At 35.5% G+C, this 23,312-nt stretch overlaps 1 protein-coding gene across 1 annotated transcript in view; it reads left to right on the forward strand.

Moving 5' to 3' along the window:
- LOC148178999 (uncharacterized) overlaps positions 1–23,312 on the forward strand; it is a 59,196-nt gene that overhangs the window by 2,817 nt on the left and 33,067 nt on the right. Inside the window, exon 2 of the mRNA XM_088050510.1 lies at positions 2,122–2,172. The gene's annotated coding sequence lies outside the window, so the exon portion shown is untranslated. The remainder of the gene's footprint in view (positions 1–2,121; positions 2,173–23,312) is intronic.

Below are 23,312 nucleotides of genomic sequence, written 5' to 3' on the forward strand. Positions count from 1 at the left end.
CCTTTTATGAAGTTATAAATAAAACGAGAGCAATTTTTCCGCTTGCATGAAATCGTTAGTTATAACAATAATTTATCGATAACTCGCGAGCTTTTATTTGCATGTTGTCCTTGCTTAATTCGTAATGTAATTGTGGCATATGAACCTTTTTATAGTCTACTTTTTACGAGATTGCAAAAAGATTCAATTCAATTTATAGAAGTTAGTCATGAAAGCATTTAATTGAGGATAATTGATGGTTACAGAGGCTGCCTCAAACAAGTTAAAGCTCACTGTAGACATTCTATAATTTCTTTAGGGCTGTGATAATGTCACTTTGTACTGGCGATGTTACTTTTTTTTTACTTATTATCAACTTTTTTATTAGATTAATGAGGATTTAGATTGAGGTCAATGAAAAAAAATATGGGTTTATTATTTTTAGTCTTCTATTTACACCTTTTCCTGAGAATAAAAAATGAAGCGTCTATTAATTTAAATTAATTATGCAGATCAAAGTAAAACCATTGGGGATGTTAGATTGCGTGTTTAGTTTTTGCGATGTAGTAGGTGCTCGCCAGCGGCAGGAATAATGATAGAGGCAATATCTGGGCCGGATGTAAATCAGCTAGCCGCTCCCCGAGTCCTCGACACCACTGCAATACGCCACTGTTTGATGGGTTGCGGCTGGTCCTGGCCTTCCAAGGATAAGCATGCAAGAGCAGTTTGTGAATAATTTTCACCCTTCTACTGAACATTTTCAATTACTGCAATAAAAGTATTTTTTTACCAGTTCAGGTCCATGCTTTTGGTAAAAAGTTCATTGTTATTATAAATAATCATTAACTGTGTAATTGAAGCTTTTACGAAGCGATTTTTATCGCACGATTCGTTTGGGCTGAACGGTTCCGAATGTAAGCCGTGGTCTTGTAAAATTAGAAGTGGTCTGTATCTGATGTATTCTTCTGGACAATTTTGTATTTATGTGGTCCATTAGTTTAAAACAAAAGAGTGCTCCAGCTTGCAATCGTTTGCAGCAAGCTGCGGTTTCATGGGCTAATGGCGCCGCTTTCGGCGAGTGCCGCAATCATGGTTCAGCTCCTCCAATTATTATGCCAAATAAGGCAGGTGTATTTTCCGTATAATGCACTGTATTAGTTTGGCCTTAAAGTTACTTTTGTAATTATTTGTGCATGAAGTTTAAATCTTATTCTTGTTGGTCTGTGAAGAAACGAACAGACAGATAATTTCACGTAAGTAATTCAATCACTTTTTACCTTACCTCGTCGTGGACAAAAAACGCTGATTTGTTTGTGCATCTGCAACTTAAATGTTTCCGTTCATTATTAACGTTACTGCTGAACGCAAAGAGAAATTAAGTTGTTATAGTCGGCAGTTTCTAGACGAATACTCTCAACTTTTGCAGTTGTTATGTGGAAATAACGACTGATAAGGAAAATGCGTGTTTAGAATCGCCGCCAAAATTGTGGACCTCATTACTGAACGGAAGGTCTCCCAATTATTGCGATTGAGCACACTACAATTCGGACTGCACACAGTAATTAACGGGCATTTACTTCGTTAAAAATTTGAAATGTTTACCCGTTTTGCACCTTTTTAACTAAAAATAATAGTAATAACGGATTGTCTTCCCGATTGCGTGGGATAAAGTCCGGCGTTTCAGCCATTGAGTGCGTGCACATTCCCATGAACGGTGGCAAAGACCTGACGATTATGCGAGTGCTTGGCTTCACCCCTTATTAATGGTGCGAATGGGGGAGGGAGTCAACTATTGATAAGTCACGACACCAATAAGTAATGCAAATATAAACGGAAAATTCGTTGGGGCCGAATTTTTCCAGGGTCACAAGAGCCTTCGAACTACATGGCATTTTCTAATTTCATTTAGTTTTGTGTCAATTTTTAAGTACATGATAAATAAGATAATGCTCTCGTAAGTGATATTATGCTCTTTAAATATTTATGATGCAAGCAAGTCATTACCCAATTATGGTAAAGAAGTCGTAGTACTTACGAGTTGATGTTATGTCGTGGAGGAAAATTCTACAATTAGCACTATCACACGCTAAATCTTAGAATATAATTATTATTATTATGTGTTCTAATTAGTTTTTTCTTCAGTTTCAGGGAATTGACGAGACCATGGGGAGCACATCGTCCCAGTCGTCCGAGGTAAGTTTTGTAATTGAAATTAATTCAGTGACGTGGACATTATAAGGATTCCCCGTTTTTTATTTACTTACCTTTGCATTTACGATAATCCACCGATTAAAACAAGCGCAATTTTTTATCGAATTAAAAAAAAAGATTTATCAGAAAAAATTGTCGAGCTGTGATTGGAAAAACAAATTCGTAGGATAAGCATGTCAGCACAGCTACTGAATGTATACAAATAAAAAATATTTTTTATTGAAGAAGAAGAAGAGAATGGCTTATTTACTTCTCAATCAAATAATTAACTTCTCAATTTGAAAACTGGACCATTTCTGCATCCAAAAATCAAAGAAGATGGCAAAAGGTCTATAGCAGTCTTTATTTACCGATAACCCCGCAAGTTAACAATACATAAAAAGTCGGCAGGACTTTGAGCAATCAGGTCTCTCTCGTATATTCGTTCATACCTAATTCTGTTTTTTATCGATTGTCGCCGATTAAGGTCCAATACTTGTGTGTCATCAATCACTCCTTATGGAGGAGAATCTAAATACAGTTCATGGAAATGCAATTCTTGTGCGGTTTATTCTTTTCCATGGCTGTCGCCTTCACAGCATACGAAGAACGTTCAGACAGCATGAATGAGTCATTCACGGGCTGGCCGACAGTGGATGCAGGATAGTGGGCTTCGCACACTCTCATCAACAGTCCGATGCACAACTCGCGAGGATATCCGCCGCCCAAGCCTTTTAGGTCACGTGCTGGCAATCACCACTTGTCGGACTAGTGGAAGCTTAAGACAACAGATCTGAGTTAACTTTTTTATGATCGTCTTTAATCACCTCCCTTGACTTTAATCAAACTGTCTCATTTCTTCCGCCTGTAATGTGAAATCGTAAAATTGCAATTCGAGAAACTGAAAGCACGTACAGGATACTTGGATAAGATGAATTGCCGGATTAATGAAGCTATTGTATTCCAGTGCCCGGATAAATTTCCTTTATTGATTTTAGTACGTTTTTCTGAATGAATCATGTTTCCTTCTTCTTTACATAATCGCATTTCGATTTTTTCTCTTCTCTATTAGGCGAAAGACTTTGTTGCTACATGACTATACAATGAGTTGCATATCGTACGCGCGAATGAACCTACATAATACCGGTAATAATACGTTCCGTTGTCAGAAAACGGAAGAAGAGGTGTCCATATAAATTCCCCCTTGAATCGACCAGACGTGATTCAGGCTCATGTTAAAACTTGCCCCGAAAGAAAATGCGACCTCGGAAGCCTCGGAAGCATCTAACATCACCTGCCTCTTTTGGTCAGGACCAAAAGAAGCTCCCATCGATATAAAAAAACTAGAAAACTTTACTACTTGGATAAAAATCGTATGATAAGAACGTGGTCAGTTTGAGGCGACTTCCTGAAATTTGCCTCAGTTACCAGGAAAGGATTTTTACCGTGGTAGATCTGAGACTATTCCATGCTTATAAGTTAACATCCAATCAGATTTGAGATCTACCATGGTATTATCGCGGCAAGCCTTAGCACGGTGCTGGTGTTGTCAACCATGGTTACATAAGCAAATTAATTTTTTGACGTTTAAAAATGAGTCGTTTTGCTAATAATTCCGCTGACGAAATTATTATTATTATTACTACTGTATGCATGGAATAGTCGTGCAAAATACAATTCGTAGGATGAATATTCTGTGATAATTTAGACTTTTATTAGCAAACTCAATTTATGTTGCTCTTAGAAAATACCACTCGTTGCTACGCAACTCGTGGTATTTTCATAGCAACATAAATTTCGTTTAGCTAATAAATCGTCTAAATTATCACGAATATTCACCTACTCATGGTATTACTATTGAAAAGATGCAGAAAGCAATGAGCAACTGTCTAGTTTTTGTACGACACTGAGCGTGGTAAGATGTGAATTGGGGCAACCCACAAACCAAGACATGAAGTGCCGTTGTGGATTTTGAAAGGTGAATTTGTTCTTTTATGCCAAATGTACGCCTCTTCCGGTTCAGTTTAAATCGGAGCTGGTCTTTATTTGTACTTTTTATCATCTCGATATTGCGTCGGGTGTATTTCAGCAGATGGTAGACCTGAAGTTGAAGTTTACTAAAAGAAAATGGAGACTATTGATATTTTGTGGTGATTCATTCTTTTTCTAAATTTCATCGGATCCGCTTTAACACACCGCAAACGCCGGATGCGATGTGGACCGGATGGCTTCCTAGACAAGCGGTCTGCTCGCGACTTGCATTTTAACTGGCCATGCACATTGTAACCAGCTGTACTTCTTAGCCTGGTGACAGTCGCGACACATCATATTCAGTCTTGCTAAAAATAGTGTTGGAGGGGTTCAATTAAGATGATTTTCGTTTTGTGGATTCGGCTTTTCGGAATAACACACATACTACCCTCGAAATGATGAATGCGAGCAGGTAGACACTAGAATAAACAGGAAGACGGAAGATGGTCGCAGTGTGCCACGTGTACACGTGTTGCCGACTTGCATCTGTCTCTATTTACTAATACCCGGTTAGACACTTCATATTCACTCACATGTGGTTCGCAATTATACATCATCCACACATGTTGGTGTGCATCCTTCTTTACTTGAGATGGCTCTTCAAGGTGCTTCGTCTAAATTTTCTCTATACCCACTTTACAATTCGAGTAATGAAACATGACATGAAATTTTTGCCGATTCAGTGCTACAAATATGATTCTACCTCTTCGCATTTTAGCTTTGAAAATGAACTTGTTATACTTAACAAACGAAGCATCGGTTATGCGAATTTAGTCATTTTAGCTACTAAATATTTATAACTAAAAGGGCGTGTTGGTGACTGGTGACATCTTCGTAAGATACCTGTTTCTGTACAGATAAGATTTTCAGATTCATTTTTGAAACGACTTTTTATAATGTTGAAGGTGTGTCACTTCATTGACTAAAGATAAATATCTCGTAAAGAAGCGTAAATTGAAAATGATTTTTTGTCGTCAAGAGAGAACTTCCAATTAGGGTGCCCCCAAAGTTGTTTTTTTTTTGTATTTGTGAATTCTTCCCTTTTTAAATGTTTTTTTACCTCATTTTTTGCCGGGAAAGTATATCGTCTTACGGGAAACCGCACGCAGCCAACTTGGCTTTTTTGTCAGTTTTGACAAATTCCACAAGATAAATAGACGGGATTGTTTTTCTCACTGGATTTTATGAAAAAAACTTCGGGTAGTTTGAATGAAGCTATGCAGTATTTTAGATGTAAACGGTGCACTGTCGTAACTACAAATTAAACAGCTTTAAAAGCAATTTAAAAGTGATCCCTCACTAATAAATCACTACAATAAAAACAAGCGGCTTCCCGTCTGATCTAATTGAGGCTAAAAATATTTTAGAATTTGACAAATTTGTGGTACAGCGCTAAAGCATTTTATTTAAAATTCCTATAAATTGAACACGGTTTAAATTATCTTACAACAAACCTAAAAGCAAGCTGTAGACAGACACTGATAAATATTTAAGCCAGATCTACGATAATATATTGTTACATTGTCAAACTTTCTTGTATTGTGGAACCTGAAAGTGAGATGTGACCAATACAACACCTAACGATAACTTATCTAGATAAGCGTTATAATCCTGGGATACATTATCATGTGATCTGGTTGCGTCCCCTTGAATTTTGAGTAGGATATAGAGAGAAATCTACTTATTCACTCTTTACAAGCAGCGCGCGTGTCTAACGGTAGGTAAGATGATAAGCTTTTATAACGTTTTTCAAGGCAAGGAACTTTAAGGGGCAAATTTTATAATCACAAGGTGTTGGTTGTTTGCAGTTCAGACGTAGTTTTATTTTTTATGAACCTACAACGTTTCACCACCGGGTTGATTCAGGCAGTTTAAAAGTTTATATAATAAGGGAAGAAACCTTCAACTCAGTGGTTTGCAAATTAAACAATGATTCTAATAATTGTATGACACTTCAGATCGCCTACGCACCACTTAAATACAGTTAAAGTGAATATTTAACACCAATTACGGTTTTTATGTCATAAAATTTATAAGCAGGTCATGTTGCGCAATTTTTTTTTTTTTCTTAAGAGCATCAGGAAGAGTTTTGCAGGATTGGCGTTTTAAGTGATAGAATGGGAACAGTTTAGGATATTGCTATTTTATGAGATGATCTGTTTATTCTTTCTTGTTTGGATGATTTCCAAATTTATTTTGTTATTCAACTATACCAGCTTTCTATTATAACTAGAATTATGTGGCTCAGACCTTAAAGCAAAAATTTGAATAAGGTTATCGTATTTCTTCTAGGTTTGATTAAATCCTTTATTCGCAGTGTATGTTTAATTGCCATTGCCAATCATTTATCGTGACACCTTGGAGGTAGCTATAGGATTATCCTCTTGAAAAGTGCAATAATGTACCTACGCCAGAACGGTGTGGTAACTTGAACTGTTCATTGCAACAGCTGCCGCCGGCGCAACATCCGCACACGCCATACATGCACTTCATCCCCTGCACACCTACGCCACTAACCCCGTGATATGTGACGGGAGTGGATACCGGTAGACAGGGCTGGCGTGTCTGCCAACTAGACTTATCATCACATCTTTAATTTTTTATAATGGGGTTAGCCAGGTACACTCTTGATATGCTGAGACTCGATTGGGTAACGAACGTGTGTCTATACAAAATGTATTGAAAAACAATCGACTGAATAAGGAAGATTTTGGTTGATAAACAGCATTTGGATGCTCTGTGTAATAACATTTTCGTTATTCATACACAGGGAATGCTAAAATTGTTTTGCTGAAATATTTTATTACCAGAGATTCTTGGATGAGAATTTGCTCGTGGGCTATTTTAATAAAAATAGTTTTTGTCCGTGACTTGATATGCTCGTATTGGCTTTGAAAGAAGCTCAGGAGTAGGTAAGACACTTTATGGCTGACACCTTGTGCCACTTCCGAATGTGGTGGGTGTCGGATTTCGGTTTACGATGTTTGCACGGTGACAGATGCTCTTGGTTGCTTGCGACAATATTCTACTTGATATTATTGTCCTCAACACATACTTTGCTAACTATTATGGCTGTTCCATTTGCTACACTGTTTCCGGGGAAACAAACTTAAAATGGGACACTACAATAGGCTATTTGTTGGCAGCGTTCTGATGAAAGCTACAAAAATGACAAATTCCAGAATATTTTGACACGGAGACAGAAATTCAAGTGAGAAAATTAATGACATGTCGATTTCAGAGATTGTTCCAATATGTCAATGTAATATACTACATCATTAATGCGATAATATAGGGGCTACCTTGTATAGTTTGCCGGCCATCCCCTAATGGGCTACCGACACCTGTGTGGAAATTTCGCCCCAATGCGTAGGGGTTGTTTGGTCGTCCACGCCCCGTTGGTCAATCACAGAGCACGTCAAAACATATGAATACCAATCTGAACATGTCCCAGAATAACTCAATTTACCGTTTATTTGGTCCAATTTGCTAGTAGTCCGTTGGGATATTTGATAACATGCGGATTGGACCATATGCTTCAGGCAGATGAACGACAATGAAGATCAACTCTTGTTACACGACGAAATAATATGGAAATTTGTCAAATAAGCTAATACGCTGCACGTGTCAGATTCTCGAAATCTTGCACTACATCCTGACCTGATGACCCGGTGCATCATGTCGCCACACTTCCGCAGCTCAAAGCAGGGTCACCCCTTAAACGCGCAGATTTAACTTATTTCTGTCTTCAGTAACCGGTGTTTCCTTCTATTAAGTGTTAGTGGATTTGACCACATGTTCACCACTTCTTTGATATGCTATGCGATGACTTGTTTTTCTATTATTCCGAACCACTCCTTTGAGTTTGGAAATCAATAAACACGTGCGAATATGGATCCATTTCTAATGCAGAGGGTCCGTGATTTATGGAACCCTCGAAATGCGGCACAACTTCCGCAAGTTTTCATTGTATTGGTAAGGCGAACGGCAGCCATGTTTAATAAGTGTAAGTAGTCGTTGGGGTGCAAACTAGAAGATGATTCGTTATTTATTCATGATTTATTTTTGTGGCCACGTAACCGATGTCCTTGTGGTTTGGCTCTGTGGCCAATTTGTCGGCGTACCTGACATGAAAATTTTATTTAGTGTGCTCATCTTCGTATGCTAATGTTTATTAGTTATGAATAACGAGATCCGACATTGGCGTTCGTAACTCAGTCAATGGGTTACCTTGTCCGGAGGGCGCTGCTCCGGAAACCCCGACATTGACGGACAAATTAGGCACGAGTTGCTATGTCCGATTTGATAGGACCGGATCTGGATTGCACACGCTTAATCCGGTTCATCCGGCGAAAAATAAAATCAAACAACCCCAATTGTTTTCGCGCGAATTCGATGAGCATCATCCATCAAGCAAATTGTTTAATTGCGGATTTAGCGATGAATGTATAATTCGATTGTGTTCCGCGGATTCATTCGCTTTGATATCTTGCCTTGTAGGGGAGAGGGGGGCATAGTGGGGTACTTAACATTCAATTAGCCACGCATGTTAAAATAATAGAAATTAACAAATTTTTTTTACTAAATATCATAGACTAATGTATTGCGGATGATTTTTGTTGTACTTTTTTTGATTACCATAAAAGACTTACGACATGTGAGCATTATTTTAAAAAAATCGCTATCGAGAGAAAATTTCGTTTTGACTTGTTACGAGTTTGCTGAAATTTTATTTGACTGGCCATTTTGCATTTATTTTTTGAAATGAACTTGATAAACTTGTCTAGCAATGTTTGTGTCCGATATTTTGGCAACGTTTCGCTTGAATTTCAAGTGCATCTTATTGGAGATGCAGATGTACTCTCAATAAAATGTGAATATTACACTCGTTCGTTTGCCAAACTGTTGAGCTACTAATAGCATAATTATTGGTCTCAAAGTATTGCCTCAAAGAATAATAAATAACAACTGATGTCAGGTGCAGTAATATCGCAATACATATTAGAATATTGCTAGTGACAGATAAAAATTAGTGCAACGAAGAAAAAGAAATTTTGCAATTTATCATCAAAACGAACTTTTCTCTCTCGAGCGCTGTGACCACCAAGTGTGTCGCACATGCAATTTATCATGCATATTTAACTACGTTACCTAAATAATAGCGTCTCATGTGTAATTAATATTTTAATTAAGATAGGCGAATAATTTATAATAAGTGCATAGTAGTTAATCTAATTACATCTACCATCTTATAATGCAAATAATAAGTCATCAACATTCCTAACAAGAAAATGCCTATATAAGAAAAATGTACAATATGCTATTATTAGTTAAGTGTTCAATTGATGTTGAGAACGTTTTTCTAATTAAAAAGCGCAGCCGCTTTTCATAATGAGAGATCAAAGGTATATGCTATTTATTCAAAGAATTTTACTGCAACGGTTAATCTTTAACAACACCAGTAGGTATGATAAAGACAAGAAGGGCGAAATAATGAACTATTAGGATTTTTTTCTCATATTACTTTGTGTATAGACGGAAAATCATTGGACCAATAAACTTGGAAAAATAGTTTCTTCTCATCAAGATCAAATAAATTGTTCATATTCAAATATCCACCTTTTTTTAAGGTCAGGTTTTTTGTTATAATGTGTATATCTCCGCTTTTATTTTATTTCTTCGAAATGCCTAATCCGCTTATCTCATTGGAAAATAGTAGTATGTATAACGAAATAATATGATGGATGAATTTACGATGAATATTAGTGTGTGTCGTTTGAATAAATATTGGGTCTTTTCTCCAGTAATACAATTTCTTTATATATTGTCGTTGTGCGTGCCATTGTTTATTCATGACATAAATTATGCAAGAAGGAACGGACTAGTTTTGGTTCGTTTAATATCGATTGTACTCCACACTAGCCAGTCGGTAATCCAGCGTGCAAAAATCCAGACGGATACAAATCTCCCCTTTAGGCTATTAATGAAAGTGAGACAGGAGTCATGCAAGGTAACCAATATTTGAGAGGCAGTCAATCTATGAATAAATATGAGAATTACTTTCAATTATTGACTACAATTAAGAACAGGCACTATTGAGAACTTTTCATAAATGAGTGAAGGTTATTTACACGCATAGGTTTAAAATAGCCCCAGGAGTGTCGAAAGGGTAACGGATTAATTAAACTTACCCTTAAAAATTAAAAATAAATATTCAACTTGTGCGTGCTCTGAGTTCATTTTTCTGGGAAAAGTTCAATTGCTCCGTTGTAATTAGCGTAATGTTATCTTAATTTAATAATTAAATGTTTATGATTTATAAAAGTAATCGCAAAACAGTCAAGGTCGAACACACAAGAATTGAATAGATTAATTCACGTAACAATACTTGACCATTCTAGTAAGCACATTGATGCGTTTAATTATTGCGTTGACATCGATAGAAATAACCTGTGAATCTCTCATTATAATTGATACTTCCTAACACACTGTAGTGGACAAATAGCTCACTAATAGCTATAAATAAGCCGAAGCCAAGTACCATTCGGTTTGTACTAAATAGATAAGTATGTTCCTCGTGATTTAGTGGTTATTCACGCGTTAAAATTAAGACTTTGAAGTCACGAACAACTAGAAATAGACCCACCGTGGCCTAATCTTGATTAAAAACAAATTTACAGGGTCAGTTTTTTATTATCTGCCACCTTGTCTAATTTGGGTTTGTTGATTCGAATTAGATGGTTTCTTCAGAAGGATTTTCAAACCTGCCGGCATTTAACTTGGGTCTCATTTTTTTTAAGAACACCAAAGAACGCTTTTTATATTTTTTGTTTTCAGCGTAAGTGGGTTATTGGGTTTGGAAAATTTTTGTTGGCTCGGTTGTGATTTATTTCTTGTCACTGTGATGTTTTGCCCTTTCATATGTTGAAGTATTAGAATAATTGCTTATAGTTGGCTAATTAAAAAACACTAATTAATCTTTGTTTTGAGGAAAACTTAATTAAGAACCTGCTTTGATTAATCGTGTGACGTTACCGACCCGGCGTAATATGCAAATATAATTGAGTTTTGCAGTTTTTCTGCTGGCGTTCACTGCATATGTCTAAGCTTAAATAATGAATATGCTTGCAAGGTTTTTTTAATCCATTGCGCGCAGATTACAGAAGCCTGGGTACGATACCTTGGAATATAAAAAAATGTTATGAATAATTCTAGATTACAATCTCATCTATTGGCTTCTTGAGAAGGTCGCAAAAATCGCCCCTCGCATACTTTGAATAGCATCGCAGGAATATTACATATAATTTTTATTCAATGATTTGATCAGGTTTCGGTTTTCCGGTGCTTCATCACAAGTCTAGTCATCATGAAATGAGATTATGGTGTATCCTCTCGGTCAACATTGTTCATTACGCCAATGTATAAAATTTTTATTTGTCTACCCTTATGTTAGTTACACTTTTAATGAAATTTTTGATGGAACTTCATTGTTGGTTGAGTAATGGTTCCGTTTTTGAGCTCGGGCTACGACTGCACATTATGATGGCCTTCCATTTATCACTTGTAAGCCTGAATTTCCTCATGTGCATTGAGCAAACCAAATACATATTTTAGCTATTAGTCGGTGGCACATTATTAGTAACAGACTGCAGCCAGGTGCAGACTCAGACGTCCGACGTAAGTCACGACGGCTCGATGCCCTCTGACCTGCCGACTCCGACCCTCTCGGGAGGGTTGAAGAAATGGACCAGCTGTCTCTCATAATACGGCAATTCTCTTGGTAGAGCACGGGACTACCACGCGCCATATTATCTTGATTTTTATTGTCGCTTTGATCTCGGAATTAATTATTTTTTTTATGAGCAAGTAGAGTAGGGAAAAAACTATTAGTTTTGCGGTTGGGTCGGTTCTTCTGTAAGTAATCAATCTAGAGGATGATGAAGTTGATGCGGTAGCGGGACGCAGTCACGGTGACAGCTGGCGGGCGGCCACGCGGATCACTGCTTGCAAATACACCTGCTCAAATATAAAACCACCCCCAAATATAAAATGTATGTGTGTGACTTAACTTGGTCGTATTTTAATCACTTGGCGGTGCAGATAGCTAGCGCCAATATTATCTTGAAGAAAATATAAGATAGCATTGGTAAATAAAATTATAGCAATTAGATACAATTTAAAGCGCTTTTTAGAAGAACTTCAAGAACGGTGTGGGTTCAACTGCTTTTGCATAACTTTTTGTAATTTTATTGCTCAATCTTTTCATGTTCAACAATAATTTATTTATAAATATAATTATTTTAATGAATTTGTAACCATTTTAATGTGGTGTTGGTTGCCTAATTTAAGAAAACGACTCGTCTCATATACCCATATAACACATAATGGTTTGACTAATATTTTTTTTTAATTACGCAATGTTAATGCGGGAATGGTTTATTGAAAAATAAATAAAAGAGTCCACGTGAATATTACACATACTATTTGTTTGACAGCAACTTTTATATTCAAGTCAATAGTTGCATGGTATTGTTGCAAAAGAAACGACATTCGCAACTAGGAACTTTGTTTATGATTATTTATATCACTTTAACAATGGCTCTTTTACTGCATGGTGAGGATTAACATGAGGAAGTAAAAATAATTAATTCCTCGGCGAAGAATTAACGGTTGGAAAATAGATATTTTAGTCGATTTGAGAATAGATAAAGTTATAAAATTAATTGAATTTCTCTTCAATTTAATAAACCAGAAGAATCGCTAATACTGGTTATACCAATAATTGAATGGATTGGATATTTAATCAGTTACGACACTTACCAAGAGAAGTTTAATTCGAGTGTAGGTAAATGCATTTTGATTAAATATGGTCAGTAACGCAGCTACCACAGCAACACTACACCCATGGTAGTAATCTGAAGCTCAGTAGTTTACGCTTTTTCTTGGAAGTCATTTTTTAGGTGCATTATTGTATCGGTGGCCACCTAATTACTGTCATGGTTTATTTCTGTCTGGTAGTATATTAAGTAAAGTAGAAAGTAAATTTGTTGGGTGCCCAACCATCATCAGGTAGGCGCGTGTCAGCTACGGTTCTAACGTTACGTTGCAGGTAGTGCGCGTTCTTCCTTTCGTCTCTACATTGGACACATGGTCTCCGCAAACAGTTGCACCCTCTTCAACTACAGAGAGAACCTAATTGATTGGAAATTATTCTCGTATTAATTTTTCAGCGGCCCGAATCATTATGTTACCGTATATTTTGCTGGATATACTCATACCTACATGTTCCATATGACTGCCCGACCCTACCATGCTTGTCAACATTACAGTGGGTTAGATGAAGTGACATTTTAACAATGCTGCTGAAATTATAACTGAAATTATGGGTATAAAGAAATTTCAGCTGAGCATCAAATACTATAAGCGAGATATTAATTTTGCATTAGCATTAATAAATGATATTAAAATGCATTAATTTCTTTCTAAACATGTTTATCAAGATTTATTAAGGTGTTATCACGCAGGAAAGGTGGTCGAGATTTACTGTGTGTATCCGCATCCGTAAGCAGATGCCCTTCTATTTATCGACAGGTGGTCCGTAATGGTTCAATTGTTGTGTTGTTTATTCAGCGGTGCTTTACTATTTGGAAAAGGAACTTGCAACTCTCGCACGGACCTTTCTTCCGGGTAAATTTTCTTCAACCTCAATTTACGTCTATTTTTTCAAAATTATGCACCAGATAGTTGAAACGAAACCATAAAATAGACTGTAGTTTCTAGAGCAAGAACATAAAGTACTACAAAATATTGTTATTTCGTAACTGGAGAAGCGGCGGTGCTTATCACTTTCATCGATGAGAAATGATAGCTTTTATGAAGAAGCGACACGAAGTTCGGCATAACCATGCCACGTGCGTAGGACCACCCGCCTAATATGTGCTCAAGTACTGGTAGATTGCGTACTTGGATAATAATAACCCGTTAATGTTTGAATTAAACGAAAAGTGATTTGAGTTTAGTTGGAATTATCAAATAGATATTCACGTAACAAGTGCGGAAAGTGCCAAATATCACACGAGTGCAAGAAAGATACTTTTCGACGAGTTATATACACCATTTTTCCTACGACCCTGCATTTAAAAGAATCAATAGATCTCGATAATAGATTACTTCTTATTTATTCTAAATGTCATTTACCTACGACCCTATGTAAAAGTGACATAATACACACAGTGCGACAGTTTCTGACGTAAGGCGAATATATTTATATCGCACGTGTGATATTTACTTTCGTAAATAGATGAGCGAAAACATCAACTTTCGGTGACATATGCCCGTGTAGAATATGCCATTTTCATATAGGGTCGTAGAAAAATTGTATATTTTAAGGGTAATACTACTGTTTTAAAAAGCTTTTGATAGCATTTAGTCGGAAGATTTTTGTCTTCATTGATATCATGTGGAAAGCTACCATATTGAAACAACGCTAGATAAATATTTGTAAATTCCTGCTTTGAACACTTTTATATCAAACAAGAGCAATTAACGAAAATATCCAGAAACGAACAGACGTAAAATCAAGAAATCAATCAAGTTCCTGCATTTCCAATGCATTTTTCGGATACATGTGTTCTTTATAACTGGTGGGATGCATTTCAAGATCGTGTTTAAAAGGATTACGGATCAACCCACTTCAACTATTAAACCGATTAAAGCTCTCGCATGCAGGAGTTTATTCTTAATATGTTACAATTACTGTGAATATTCTTTACTCATTAACCTTTACGCTTTGATAAATTTACATTGCTACAGTTTCTAATCTTCAGTTAATTTAGCCACTTAGACAGTTCACCTTAACCGTTTATAATTCACAAAATACACACTTCCATTAGTGCTTCAGTAATTAGCCGTGTTTTTGCTCGTGTACTACAATTTACAGTCTTTAATTGGAGTGATTACAATCTTGCTCCGTTGGATAATTACCCTTCTATGATATAGAAGCCACCATGCAAATATTAGATACCTTATAATATTTATAACCTTAAAGTGCACGTGCCGTTATACTTCTAGTCTGAGGCATGTCTAACTGTTTCACAACAGAAAATCCGGAATTTTACTTTATTCTAAGTAAAGAGCAGTAAAATTCAATGGTTATTGCCTGATTTCTTGACGTTGTGACTAATTTGAGTTCTCGCAAATTCTGCTCATGGGCAATTTGGTCGTTACTAGGCATTGTGGGCACCTACGCCCCTGCCTTTAATTCCTTCAACTTTCCCTACATCATGAATATGGAGGAGTTTGTGATTTATTGGGTACAATACATGACTGCCCCCGTATAGCAGGTTTCGCTAAGTTGGATTTTTCCACCAGGGTTCAATTCATGACACGCAATTCTTGGTGAATTTGTCTCTCAACCCCTTGGATGTGTCTGCATATCGAACTTGAATAAATTAGATTTCGTGTGGGCTAAACATGTAGAATTCGCTATAAATATAGATTAAGGCGAACTGACAAAATATGTGGCGGTGGTAGACGAGGGGGTGAATTATTCATTGTTGCCTATCTTCGAGGGTTTTCTGGAAACGTTCTCGTTTTAGGCGCAATTAAGTTTGTATAGAGAGCCAGTGAGTTCGTGCGGACTTTCATTATTTAACGTGAAGTTATTTCAAGAATTTTCATAGGGTGTTCCGTCATAATTAATTTAGATGGTGTTTTATTGCAAGCTTTTTCTGCGCCAGTGACGTTGCTTAATTTTCGTTTCGAGTTCCTAGTAGAGCTTTGTTCTGTCATGTCTAGGAACTGAAGTAATAATTCTATCGTATATCATCGCGATTTATGTTATAATTAACTAATTAGGATATTGTCTTAATGGAAAAGTCGAACCGCACTCGCTTCATCCACTGATGCTGGCAATACGCCACGGCGATCGGTCGTCACGGTTTCTGGGTCTTTCATGCTTGGCGAGGTTTAATTAAAATTGAACTTGAACATCAGAATTGTAGATTTACACATACATGAACTAGATGCGACGACGCACGCACGATTTTCTTCACTCTTCAATTACATTTTGAAAATGTAGATTACCGCATTGTTGTTGTCTGCATGCTAGTGTTAAGACATGTATTCAGTTTTTGTCGCGTGATCTCACGTTTGACACTAAAATAATAGTGCTCAAGACAAACTTAACTACTAGTAAACTATTTAAACCTGATACAAACAGTAATAATAACACGACTAACGCATGTTCATGGATTTATGGTTTTACACTATATTTACATGTAAATGTGCTATTATTTATGGTTTAACGGCAATCACACATAAACTAAGAGATTCTTGTAAAGAACCCGTAATATACCTGGGAAAATTGTACCTAGAAGCTGTTACTTATTACTCAGGTACAAGGTAACTTGCAAAGTGCATTATTGCACTCACAATTATTATGATCGATAATAACACAATAATTGTAGCAATGAATTGCATGATAGATCAATTAGTGCGTGGCCTGACGGAAACAAATCATTTCAGTTTTTGTGGGCTCCGTTTGCTTTGGAATTTTTTAATTTAATTTGTTTTCGTGCAAACGACTTCAGTGAATTTTCGAAATAATTATCGTTCTAAGTTATGAATTATTTGTTTTTATTGTTTGTTTGCGGAAACATTAATTGCGGGATTAGCATGCGTGCGCTATTTATTTCACTGGCAGTGCTTCCGAAGGGTGAATCTTTTCAAAAGATATGTGTTATTCTCATTTAAGCGCTTATTAACATGCCATTCTTACGGTAGAGAGATTTTAACAAAAATCAAATATGATATTATTATTTTGTTACATTGTTTTAATTCTAACATTTTGGGAGAAAAAATTATTGAAAATGTGACTAATACTGGAAAGTCTGAGGTGGGTCCACCTTGTAAAAATTGATAACTTCCACGTTTGTGGATAATATAATGAAAGAATCACTAATTTTGATTGGAGATAGAATTATCTCTTTATAAATAAATCGAAACTACAGGGGTCTTCGATGCAGCGGACAGATCGATAAAAGAAGAGACTGAATGGTGCCTTTCTGATATCAGTGGTGCATTTTTATTACTTTTGAGCAAATATTTGTTCACAGATGCAATTTTGCCAGTTTAGTAACTTACCACGCCCTTGGATATTATACAGCGTGCTTGTTAGCATCCATCAGTTTATAAAATCATGGTAATTTGTGAACCTGACAGTATATTATACGATATTGTATTAATTAGTTGAATCACGGTGTAGGAATAATAATACATTGTTATTAAATTTATTAAATTGTATATGAATTTTATAACAATACATAATATAACAAGCTCTCAATGAATAATTTCCAAATGCGTTGTGCTCGCTATCGGAAGTGCACATAATTAAATCAAATTTATCTGCTAAAGTTTGCTACTACTGCAAAATAAATTGCATTTTTCTCGAAAGTGTGTTATTTACAGAGTATTCAAGAAAGGTAGAAAAATTCGACGATTCTCACCTGGTCTCCAGACACAATGGTCTTTCGCGGTGGTAATACGCTGGGAGGCCGAGTGCAAACGTGCTTCTGAATCGAGCATGGGCATTAGCGGATACAGTTCAATAGACAAAAATGTTTGTACCTTTTTTCGGAACTCATTTTTAAAAGTGATAAATTATTTTACTGTTTCGTAAGGTGAGACTTCGGAATTCAGTCTTAGGACTAAATATCGGTAAGGAATTTTATTCTCCAAGGTGAGGCAAAATCAACTCTACTACGGAGTACCTGCTTGTCAATTACTATCTATGACAAAGTAAATACTCCGGAAGGTGAGAGTCGCATTGTTTGCGTTTTTGTAGTGTTTATTGTAATTCACTTGGCGTATCCCGCTGATGTTTTGTTAGTATAATCCCTTTGAGAACTGAACTTGCTCATTGAACAATTTTTGGTTTCTCACACTTTGTTTGCCGAAATCTTTCCGTCTTTAAGGAACCGTTTTATTTTTATTATTATAGCACCGAAGGTATGCACCTCTTATTGTTAAACTGGCATTTTTAAAATAACTACGCTGTTTACATTGTTTAATTAGCAAATCAGTGTATTGACGGGTGTAATGGACGAATTGGATTACTGAAGGAGCGCAGTTGGTTTTAAAAACTTCAGATATGTGGAATAAAGGCTGACAAAAGCGGGCCGCCCATTCACTAAACTAATCCTCTACTATGTGCACACATAGCAAGATGTCAATGAAATATAAATCTCTTTGAAAACCTTGCTGCTTTCACGTGAGAATAGCTCTGTAAAATCTCATTGTCAGCTTTGGTTGAGGCGGCTCATTTGCCAGTTTTGGAGATCAATCGAAAAGCGATTAGCTTCCGTGTGGGCCTCAAAAAAATTCCAATAATGTCTTTGCATCTTCTCGACTAGTTCATTCATGTTTGTAGTTTCATTACCCTGTGGGTTTATTTATATCTAACATTTTTCATATTTGTTAGTTATTTTAATGGAACATGCAAATGAGTAAAACCTATAGAACCTGCATCAAATTACTTATCAGTTGCCAAATATTTTGGACCATTTCTATCAGTGTTTCGCCCACATATTATACCACTACACTATACTAATTATCCTTATTAAAAACAAATGTTATGATGTAATAATTACTTCAGGAATACTACTTTTACGTGCACATTTAAATTGTTTTGAATATTTGGTTACGCATGCAAGTATCACTCAAATTTCTACCTTTTAACAATATTAACATGAGTCAGACAGGAACAATTGCATGATTTAGTATCTGTGGCGCCCTGGTTTAACTCGATGACGTTTATACCGTAATGTTTCATCTGATAATAGGATGTTATCACTGGGCGCCAAGTTGCTTCAAAGGATATCGCCTATTATTAAATTTAGTGTTTGTCGGACGGAGCGTGCGGTTCTCACTAAACGTGATTTACGTCAATTGCGCATTGCAGAAAATTATAATAATACGACGAATAAAGGGTTGAATGACGCATGAGGTGGCGGGCTATTATATTGTTATTCATAGATGTTAATTTTCATTTGAAAAGAAAAGCATTCAAAATTCAAATCAAGTAGATAGTAAATTTTTAGATCGCTTTCACTTTTCAAGCTGGAAAGGGTTGGAAGAATGAAAGAATAATATAACAAAAGCCTCAAATTTGAAAATAGGTCGTTTATTAGTTATTCTTTACTGTTCTATAAATAAATTTAGCCTTTATTAAACTGATGATTAGTTTACATTTCCGCAAACCGCAGCTTCATTTCTTGTAGGGTAAGAAGTAAACCCGTGTCACCAAGGCCCGTGGGAAAAAAAAAACAAAGTGCGACCGCTTAATACAATTAGTTCCGCATTAATTGTTTTAGCATATGCAGAGGCGTATTCATATTTACATTGAAGTTTCATTGCGACACTTTTGCGATAATTTAGAATGCCTTATACGTCATCTTTCCTGCAGAGAATTTACCGAGTTATAAAGGAGCAATTTTATAAATCCGCAAAATTTAAAAGGGATAAGCTAGATACCTAAATAAATACATGTCAATTTTGATTAAAAGATGGCCCCACAAGCAACTGACAAGTATTTTAGTAATTGCAAAATATAAAAACATAAAATCCTGCTAATCTACACGGAAAATAACAAAAACGAGTTTATTGCTGATGCATCTGCAATTTGCTGACAATTTAAAAAAAATCTCACTTTGCTGAAGGACCAATCACTGAGTGACATTTTAACTTTGGCGCTTACAAAAAAATTTCTGCATGAAAAATGTGGTTTAGTACTTATTATAATCATAAATTGATATACCAGCATTATTTGCACGTAAAAGTGAAATTCTAATTACATACTCCCTCGTATCTGATCGGATTCAGCTCCGTGTCTGTTTTTACCGTTGAAACATTTTTTTTTGGATAAGCTTGGTACCTCCATTCTGCTAATGAGCCAGAGAATGATTTCTGCATAAACCAACTAACAGGAATTTCTACTGTCTGCATAATTAAGAACAGAAATCGGTCCGCTGGGGTGTGACGAATTAATTTTCTTTGTGAATATTAAAGTTACTGTTGGTCAGTTTTAACCGAACTCTAAGAATAATTTATAAAGTGTTCACATCGGAACAAACCAACAGTAGTAAAAAATACATAATATTTACCCACGTAATTCATTCGTTTTACAAATCTGCCTGGTTTTTATCTTGTGCTACTTTATCTTATTCTTATTTCTATTATTTCCGTAAGCAAAGCGCGTAAATTAGTCATTTCAGTTGAGATTATGGTTTGTGTGATATAAGTACACAATAAACTAGCACAATATTAAAGTGACGTGTGAACTAATTTAACATTCATTGCTGATATTAGACGGTAATGAATCATTTAGAAATGCTTTTTCTTGACACATCACCGTTTTACCAGTATTCAATAAAAGAAACTACACAATGGAACATTCTTGATTTTTTATTTTAGTCGCACGTTTAATTAATATTCTAAGCGATAAAACGCACACTCGCTGATCGCAGAAATCAAATAAAAATCGAACTGCTATTTCATCATCGATGCACATTACTGATATCTGCTATATGGATAATAATAATTTTATATTGGATGTAATTAGTTAGGTGGAGGACTCTGAACATATGCACACACGCAAAGACAGCCTTTTAAATTATTGTAGCTTGTGTGGGAAAGGAGTCACATTTACGTTAATCCTTGTAAGGCAATTATTTGCCAGATAATTGCTTTTGCTTTAATTGATCTGTTGTAGTTGTTTATTTCGTAATTGGTCTACTTTACCAACTATAGTGTGTTAAAACTTTTTTCAACTTCAGATTTGTGCCGACTATAATGAGTACATTGTTTCAGAATTTATAACTTCAAAAAAATTATTGTATGGTAATGCATGATGAAATGGTGTCTCCAAAGCTCTGAGAAATTTGTATTTGTGATGCTCTGATTTGTATGGAACTTACATGAATGCCTTTCGAATAAAAGTAATATTATAAACAGCAAAACAACATCTGTATTAAAATAAGTCGATACGAAATAAACATTAACTGAATTAGCTCATTATGTTGTTTGTCATGAAACTAAATTTATTTGGAAATTTTCTCCTAATTTTTGATAGGTATAAGGGATTAGATGTAGTTATCTTTTTTTGTATGCCCAAAGTTTTAGTGCCTTTCGACAAACTCAACTTGATAAATTGGATAAGTTTGGGACTATTTGTGATCTTACTCGAAACTAACTTGTATTTCTACTAATACAATAAGCGAGTTATTCAGGAAAAGTTAGCTAATTTTCTGTAAGTTTTTATGTTTTATTACAGAAAGAAGATTGTTTGAATGAGTCAATAAATTTCAATAAAGTGACTATAATAAAAGCTCAACGCCGTTTATATTTTTCTTGCTTACCAATCCCATTGATTAAGTCTAGTAAAAGGCGACAGTAGGTAAATATTACCTATAATGGTGTAACTACTGTTTTCTTTTAACGACCTTAACGTTATTGATTGGAACAATGAAATGAGTTAACACGCAAAATAAACATTATTAAATGATCTATAAATTCTTTGGATTATGCCATGTAAATGGTGTTTAAATAATTCAGAAAGTTTAAGTCGATTATGGATCTAAGGAAACTATTAGTTAATTTTTAGCTAATTAACAACAAGATTAAGTTTCTGTAGATATTGTCATTAAATTATAAATTATTTATATTAAATTATAGGTAACTTCTAAAGACTTTAATGTTTAAATTGTGTGCTGCTACTGAGTAATTAGTACATTGAAAAATGGCGTATATTATTATGTATAATCTATTTAATTTCCAATTCATTATCGCAATCGAAATTATTTAAATTTGTAGATAAAATAATAATTTGCTTAGAATAATCAAGAAATATAATGAAGAGCTAACGGAGCTCTAATAAAGTTCTTTCACGAAGACATATTTCTTTTTATGTTTAACTTTATTATTAGATTCTTATTAGAACAACTTTTCACTGAATGGTCTTTCTGAAACTGTCATTTCAAGCTTTTGCAATAGAACTTTTATTTTATCAAATTTTAGATTTTTAAAAATTGCCAAGATTCCAAGACAGAAGAACAGTTCTTACCTTTATTAGGTGTTCGGGATTTCCGGCATTGAAATTCTCTCAGATTTTGGTGTTTTTGTATTTACAAGTTTGCAGAATTCAAATTCATGTTTTCAAGTTGTTAGTCTAGTTTTCTTATCAAGTAAAAATTAAAATTTTAGAATGTGAAGCTATCAAATTCTTCACTGGTTTTTAAATCTTGGTTTTGCACAAGAAAAAATTAAATTTAGCACCACTATTTTTGACAACACAATCTTTTTTTTAATTTGAATTTGAACAGTGGATGCTATATTTACAAGAAATGCAGCAAAACATGCGGTAATTAGATGAAAATCTTTTATTCACACCTCCAGAGGCTTGTATTGATCATTTGCCGTCGTGTGTTGTGAACTAGGTGATGCCACAAGTCTTAAGGAAAGTTTCATTTAGTGAATTATTTACATGTTCATCGATACGAGTGAATGGTTCAAGGTTAATCGTAATTTTTTTCTTGATGTTCCATTGTTAATAGGATGAGTGTGTTCGATGATTCGAACAAGTTGTTTGTAATTTTTTTAAAATAATTTTGAAGCAGTGAAACTTTGATTTTCCGATTGCAAGGATCGAGTTGAATGTGTGGTCGTCATAACACTTCCACCATTGCTGGTGTGTTACGGTTAACATACGCGCTTGCAGGTAGAAATATTACTCCGGTTAGGTACGTCGTACCGGACTTCTCTCTCAGGTGACGAGACAATTGCACTTTCTTTCCGAGTAGTACTCGTCGGTTTACGTCCTTTTGCTTCGGTAGAGTTCGGTTCTCGGTCATGGCATGCTGTTCTCTGGGCCGTCAGTTCATGCACATTGCTTCTCGTTGTCGGTCAGACCTACTGCGGCTGTTCGATGGGTTTTTCGCAAATCGAATACAGATCATTTGCCCCGATTTTAATTGGCTGACCGCGAATTTTACCGATTCGACCCTTAAATCGAAGCTCGTGAGCCCTGTTCGACGCCGCTGTTATTTTTTCGTTGCAGT

This window comes from Gnatocerus cornutus, chromosome 2, assembly GCF_029298725.1.
Source record: "Gnatocerus cornutus isolate USDA-ARS CGAHR chromosome 2, icGnaCorn1.1, whole genome shotgun sequence".
Classification (NCBI taxonomy): domain Eukaryota; kingdom Metazoa; phylum Arthropoda; class Insecta; order Coleoptera; family Tenebrionidae; genus Gnatocerus; species Gnatocerus cornutus.